Raw genomic sequence first — 7,407 nt, forward strand, 5'->3', positions numbered from 1 at the left:
ACTTAGAAAAAAGAGGACAAGGGAGTCCGTGAATCAGTATGATATCCTACATCCAGGAACAAACACAAAAAGGCATGATGTGGTAAGGTGAGGAGGCTTCTCAAGGAGATGAGAGTGAGTACTTCAGATAAAACACCATCAAGATAGCAACCAAGAAATGGAACCAAAACACAGGACTGAAAAATATCCAAGGCAAATAGGGAGAGAGGCAATGGGGAGCAAATGCTGCCTCTATAAATAGGATACCTAAAAGTAGAATTTATCCTCCTTTGAAAGCTATTTTTAAAAGGCTTTTTGCATGTTAACCTTTCTGCATTGATCAAGAGCTTAAACATGGACCAAGGTCTTGCCCAAACATAAGTCAACTCAAATATATATCTCGTTACCTGAACTGGCTGCCTCTTTGAGGAGCAGTGTTCTCAAACCTTAGAATACATATAAATTATTTGAAGAACTTTTTCAAAATACACATACTCACACTGCCACTTCCCCAGAGATTCTGATTCAATAAGTGTGAGATGGACTTAGGAATCTAATCTAGGCCCCACTGTAAGAAAGGCTGATTGAAAAACTAACCAACAAAGAAAAAATGCATAGAAGATTTACAAGCTTGATCAATTTCTCTGTTTACCGGAGAAACCTCATAAGCCTTATAACTTTGTTTTTAAGCAGCAAATCTGAATCTTCTAAGTCCCCCTTTCTTACCTCTTATCCACATCACAAAGTATCTCTATCCTTTTTACCTCTTCTCTGTCATCTCACACTAAAGCAAAAGTCAGAGTTGCAGTTTAGAGCATGTAGGCTTAAGGGAGATACCCTGGATCTGAATCACAGCTCTAGCACTTGCTAGTGTGTAACACCAGGCACATCCTCACTCTGTATCTCCACTGCCATTTCCGCAAACCGGTGATGATCACAGCACAATTTACCTTAGGGGCGGTACAAACTGAATGTTATGCCCCCCACAAATTCCTATGTTAAAGCCCTAATTCCCAGTGTGCCTATATTTGGAAGGGGGAGTATCTAAGGAAATTTAGTAAAGTTAAAGAAAATTAGAAGGGTAGGGCCCTGATCCAATGGAATTTGTACGATTATAAAAAAGGACATGACAAAGTATTTGCAGGCTGCCCTCTCACCCTCTCTCTGGATACACACGAGGAAGAGGTCCTGTGAGTACACAGCAAGAAGGCAGCTATCTGGAGTCAGCAGAAGGTCCTTTGTCAGGGCAACCATCCTGGCACTCTGATCTCTGACTTCCAGCCTCCGGAACGCTGAGAAAATGATGCTGTTTATGACACACATTCTATGGTATGTGGAATGACACCCCATGCAGACTAAATCAGAGGGTTAATGTAAGGATAGAAAAAAAACAGAGGGTTACTGTAAAGACAGAATAAAGTTATACATGTGAAAGCATTTGGAATGGCCCCAGGTACAAAGTAAGTATCAAGTGTTGATTAATACTATATGAGTTACAAATTCATCATTTAGTAGACAAGAATAATTATGATAATAATTATATTGCCTGAAAATTAACCTATAATCAACTGAAAATTTCAATTATTGGAAAAATAAACTACTTTGTCTTCCCTTTTAGTAATATATTTCACTTAGATACAAACACAGTGCTCTTTGGATTATTTCCAGTATGATCGATAAACATATTAGAATCTGATTAGATGAAACTTTGATGCAAATCTCAGGATATAAATAATGTCTGTAGAAAGAAGGAAGAATAAGGCTGGTCCCATAACAAAGCAGCTAAGCATTGTGCATAGGGAGCCAGATCCCACATGACCAACTGCAGATGAAATCCCAGACTAGTAACTTGAAAAACACACCAGGCACATGTATGTTTGTGCCCAGTATCCCAACAGGCTCTCTCTTTCTCTCTGAAAGCATATGTGCCCTCTGGTAATTAGAAAAGAAGAACAGGGAAGAGTCTCAGAGATCATACTCAAAATATTTACCAGCATTTTCTTATTAGGTCATTCTAAACTTTCAAAATGGATACCACAGAGCAGCTTCCTATGTAATCCATCTATGTAATGAACAGAACTATGTGTTTTCGTGTGTAGTAGGAAGCGTCCAATTATTTTAACCACTATAAACACTCTGCAATAAACAGTAATATCAAAACATAGCCAGTCTATGGTGGCAGGATAGGAAAAGAGGGTCAGGGCCTAAAGCAATACTATTACTAGAGCTCTCCAAAGGAAGATAATGGCTTGCTTCCTTTAAGTTCTAGTGTAATGAACATATGCAAACCCTGTAGTACTCTCAGAACCTTTCTAATTAACTGGTTGATTTGAGGCACTATTAGCTTTCATGTTACAGCATGTCTTTTAACCAGCTCCTGTAATACAATCCATTCCCACCCCCTCTTGGTTTATTAGGAAGTTATTATATTGAATAAGTTTGAAAGCATTTTAACTTGGCTAAACACGTGAAATTCCCTAAAACCCAACTTTTTGCACCAGTAGTTTCATAAAATTAAACCATCATGATTGAAAATGGGTCTATGTATATTAGCTTATACTAGCAGGTGCTATATTGGATTCTATAGTCTCAGAAGCCTTGACTGGATTATCAAAGGAACCTGCAGATTTCTCCTTAGGAATAATACGAATGAATGAGAACATATCCATTTGAAGCAGCCTTATGCTAAAGCACAATATTTAATAGATTCCTTAATATTGGGTCATCAGAATAGTCATGATGCAATTTTTGCATAGAAAAACATACAAAAATATGTCATGACTTTTCCTACAACCCAGTAGATATTGGCATAACAGAATGTGTAATAGTAAATACAATATTAGTAAAAAGAGTCAACTTTGAACTTAATACCCTAACTAAAACAAGAACATGCTCTATTTGATGTAAAACAAATATATTCCAAATACAAAGTGTTGGTGGGAAATCTGCTAGAAACTCAACACAAATTAAAATGGACTCAAGATTCAATGCTGTGATTTACCAAAGTGTGTCACAAATTATATTATTCCATACATACAAGTTATAATATACATAAATACATAAATTACTATGTATTACAAAATACAAAAATTACAGTACTAGATTTCTTATATATAATATTACATGTCATATCTGAATTACAGTCATTAGTCCTATATTTCTTTCAAGAATATCTTTGACAGTGGGAAAAGATTATTCATTTTAGTAATAAAAAGCCCTTAATCATTTTAATTATTATAATTAGAGGTAATATATGAGAGTTGGTTTACTAAGCAAGAAAACTACCTCCCTAGATTTTGAGTAAAAGATTAGATTCATTGAACTCTAATGATTCCAGATCATCCAGGAAGGAAAGAGCATGATGAATCTTCCTGGAGAATGGACTCTATCATCACATAATTTGGACTTAAACTTTGGTGCAAAACATAGAAAGGATTCAATTAAATATGTCTGTCAAATAAGTGATTTGATGCCCAACTGGGAAAATATGCACTTTTAGGGGGAAATTTCTTTATATGTGACTATTCTGCATCAATATAGATATAAAAGAGTACTTCTTACTGTAAACTACTGTTGTAAATCTTTAAAGATATGTAAGGATCAATTGATCAAGTACAGTCTATACCACTGCACTTCAAATGCTTCTCCAGATCTGTATATAAAATAATTGCATGCATAGACAGACTCAGAAGGGTTTCAGAGGAATTTTTTTTCATTTTAAAGCATATACATATCCCTTCTACTTAAAGGTAGATATTATGAAAAATATGTATATAATGGATATATATTTATATTCAAAATAAGAACATGGAAACCTAGCTAAAAGTGATCAACATTTGAAGTAAATATAAATATTACTAAAATTGTCACTGGACTTAGTTTAATAATATCCTTTGTAATCTATGGACATGACTACCCTTTAGCTTCAAGAAAAAAGATGAAAAGTATAATTGAGAATTTTATGTGACAGCAAGAAAAAAAAATAAACCTAAAAGTTATTTTTTGTCATCTTTATAAGTTGAAATGTATAGATTTAAAACATGTACAGTAGGTATTATCTTCAATAAAAGTGATCTTTAATAAAATAAATTTCTATGATAATCTAAAATATCTAAGAATATAGATTACTTAAAAGGAAATTAGTGAAAATCCTAAAATGCAGAACACTTTAAAGACGTTTTAGAAATTATTGTCAAGGATGCTGTAAAAATCAAATCAATAGCTAACAGAATCTTCTTGGCATACTTAAATAGTTAAATCTTACAAACAGTGCTTTAAATTTCATTTTTTACCCCAACCTGTTTTCTCCTTGTAACAAACCAGAGAATATTTAAGCAGGTAAAACGGGAAGCGGTTTCAGAAAGATAATTCACTGTTCAACATCACACAGCTAGAAAGTGGTAATGCCCAACCAAATATATAAGATATCTGACTCACTAATGATAAAACTCATTTTTAATTAAGAGCATTTCCAAACTATGTACAGTTTCACTAAAATCCTCAAAGGGCATTTTTAAAAGGACCGCTGCTATGCTCATGTTATTTTTTTCATGGCAAATTGTTCTTGAAAAATGTCAGCTTCACTTCGGCACAGACTTAATAATAATTCATTCTTTTGCAGTAGAGTTACGATGTCTTATAAACACATAATTACTACATCCTTATTATTTGCCAATTGCTGTGCAATTGGCTAGAGATATTGAATAAATAAAATATTCCTACTCTTGTAAAACCTAATGTCACCCAGCACATACAGCCTATTAAAATAAACACACAGAGAGACCAGCAGATGGCATAATGGTCACATCACTGGGTTCCCATATAGTCAACCGCAGTTCCAGCCCCAGACCCAGAAGCTTGAAACCCACGCCAGCTGCATGTGCGTGCATGCCCAAAATCCTGAGAGGAGATTAGAGGAGAAGGGATTGTGGCGTGGTCATCCCCCCTGGGGGGTGAATTTCCACTTTCTGTCTGTCTCTCCGGCGTGTGCACACGCTCTATAGCAAAAATCTCTCTACAAAAATAAATAAAATTAAAAATATAAACAAACACAGCCATGTTTGTACCTATGACAAGAACAATGAAGGACAAATTAAAATTTCCAGTGGAATATATTTAAAAGTCCTAGATCAGGTCAGGGTAGTCAGAGAACGCAATATCTGAAGTGACTACTGACATGAAAAATGGAGGAGCAAGCCAAGGGAAGCCAGGTAGAGGGGCAAGAGTGAGTGTGGTAGAGACAGTGGGCTATAAGCAAAACTCAAATGAGATAAAGTTAACATACTAAAGGACTTCAAAAAGTTTGGGGAAACATGAATTTAAAGTATGAGTGTATCATGGCACAAGAAATCTATAAAATCCATGGGGTGTTTTTCATAGTATGCACTTTCTGTGAAGCTTTTGAAGACCTTACCCCCTCCCCCCTCAAGGGTAGCAATAATGGAGATAGAAAGAGGAAAGATTCAAAACATATTTAGACATTAAATCAAGAAGACTTGGTAATAGGTAGAAAGAGAGGGTAAAGAGAAAGAATCAGGGTTAGTAAGATTTTACTTAATTAAAGTAGGGGGAAAAAAAAAACAACTGCAGCGCATTCATAGGACATCTGTATTCACAAAAGCTAATTGATGATTCAGGTTAATTACTGTTCTCTACATGTTGAATTTCTGACATAGTTTCTGTAAGCATAATTCGGCAACACAACAATGGCAGAGTCTGCCATGCCAAAATGAATTGCTAACATATGCAATTAAAATAAATGTCTATGAGACATAACTGTCAAAATAGTAATTATGACTTGGTGAGCTAGAAGTAGTCTGAAAACTTATTTGAAATTAAATTCTTGTCCTCTATATAGACTCAGCACATTCCAAACCTAGGTATTTTTTTTTTTTTAAGAAGGGAAAAAAATCAAACTCTTTTATTACTGAATATTCAACATGATTCAGCTGCTTATTATGTAACTGGAAACTACTTCGAGTAGTTAATGATTTTGAAACCATGTTCAAATGAAATGTATTTCAATTTTGAAAAATAATGAAGAATAAACTACTCTCGATTTTAAAAATCTACAGCCATTTAAGACATTCATTACATGTGAATACATTTTGTAAGATCAGAGCAGCCCACCAAACACAAATTTAGAACTTTGAACATGTGTATTAAAGAGTATTTACTAAGCAACCTACTTGGTTTGGAAATGTATAAAAGTAGGATGGGCATATACACACAGTCAAAAGTCCCACATGTGTTGCTCTATTTGGATATGCTAGAAAGAGATAAAGAGCCTTTTTAGGTAAATAATCATAGTATTCCATAAAACTACTATTCAAGAATAAATTATTCTAAAGTATATATCTACCAAATATCAAGGCGATATCATATTTCACCATTTCTAAGAACCCAAATTTTAAAAGTTATCATTATTATTTAATGTTTTGACAACTCTGAAATCAAGAAGACTTTTAAAATAGATACTGTCTTACAAAGGCTGTAAACATATACAAGGAACAGTGATTACGCAGCGGCAGTTTTCCTCTCTTGGTCAGAGCTGATCCACTGTCCCTCTTCTGACTGAGCCATGGGCTCTGTTGGTATACCATATGATTTTTTACTGAAATGTAAAATATCTTCTCATCACTGAAACAAAACTGCATTGTTTGCACCTAAACACATGGAAACAAAGGACAGGGCATGAATTAGGTCTTAGTAAAATACTTTTCATTGTAATAATAACCATGATCACTGAGTTACATGTAAAATGACAAATGAATACCCTAAAACGTGAGAAAGGACATTCACAACTACATTAAGCTATGGTATATTTTGATTATGATATCTGTGTAACAGGATTGCCTAACAGGCTAGTCAGTGCAGCTGAAGAAAAGAAAATCTTGCCCAATCCTCACGATAGATTAAAAAAAAATGTTTAAAAAGCAATGAGGGACAAATATGATGGACTCATGCACTGGGTAGGTCAATCATTAATGAAAGTGTCATGGCTTCCCTGGCAACAATTTTTCTTTCTTTCTTTATGTATGATAATGGCACATCTTAAAATTAATATCTGATTAGATTCAATGTAAAATGGTTATTGAAGATTAACGAACTGACAAATGGAAAACCAGGGTTCTAGTCTCAGCTCTTTAAATAGTAATATGAGAAACCATGAGCCAGTCTGATAACTAGTTTCCTCTCTTACAACATGAAAGTACTGGACTAGATTTCTGATAACATCTCTTTTAGTTCTAAAATATTATCATAGGTTTATCATAGCATTAAGCATTAGATTTAACAGGCTACACTTAAAAAAAAACAATACATTATGCATTTGCATATTTTTAAATACTTGCAATACATTTTCTTAATATATATGAGTATGTATATGTGTGTGTGTGTGTGTGTGTATATATATATATATATATATAT

At 34.1% G+C, this 7,407-nt stretch overlaps 1 long non-coding RNA gene across 1 annotated transcript in view; it reads left to right on the forward strand.

Annotated features, from left to right (window-relative positions):
* Positions 1–1,320: 1,320 nt before the first annotated feature.
* LOC102470356 (uncharacterized) overlaps positions 1,321–7,407 on the forward strand; it is a 25,523-nt gene continuing 19,436 nt past the window's right edge. Inside the window, exon 1 of the long non-coding RNA XR_333877.1 lies at positions 1,321–1,439. This is a non-coding gene — a long non-coding RNA (uncharacterized LOC102470356). The remainder of the gene's footprint in view (positions 1,440–7,407) is intronic.

Source organism: Tupaia chinensis, unplaced genomic scaffold (genome assembly GCF_000334495.1).
Source record: "Tupaia chinensis unplaced genomic scaffold, TupChi_1.0 Scaffold000106_1, whole genome shotgun sequence".
In the NCBI taxonomy this organism is placed as follows: domain Eukaryota; kingdom Metazoa; phylum Chordata; class Mammalia; order Scandentia; family Tupaiidae; genus Tupaia; species Tupaia belangeri.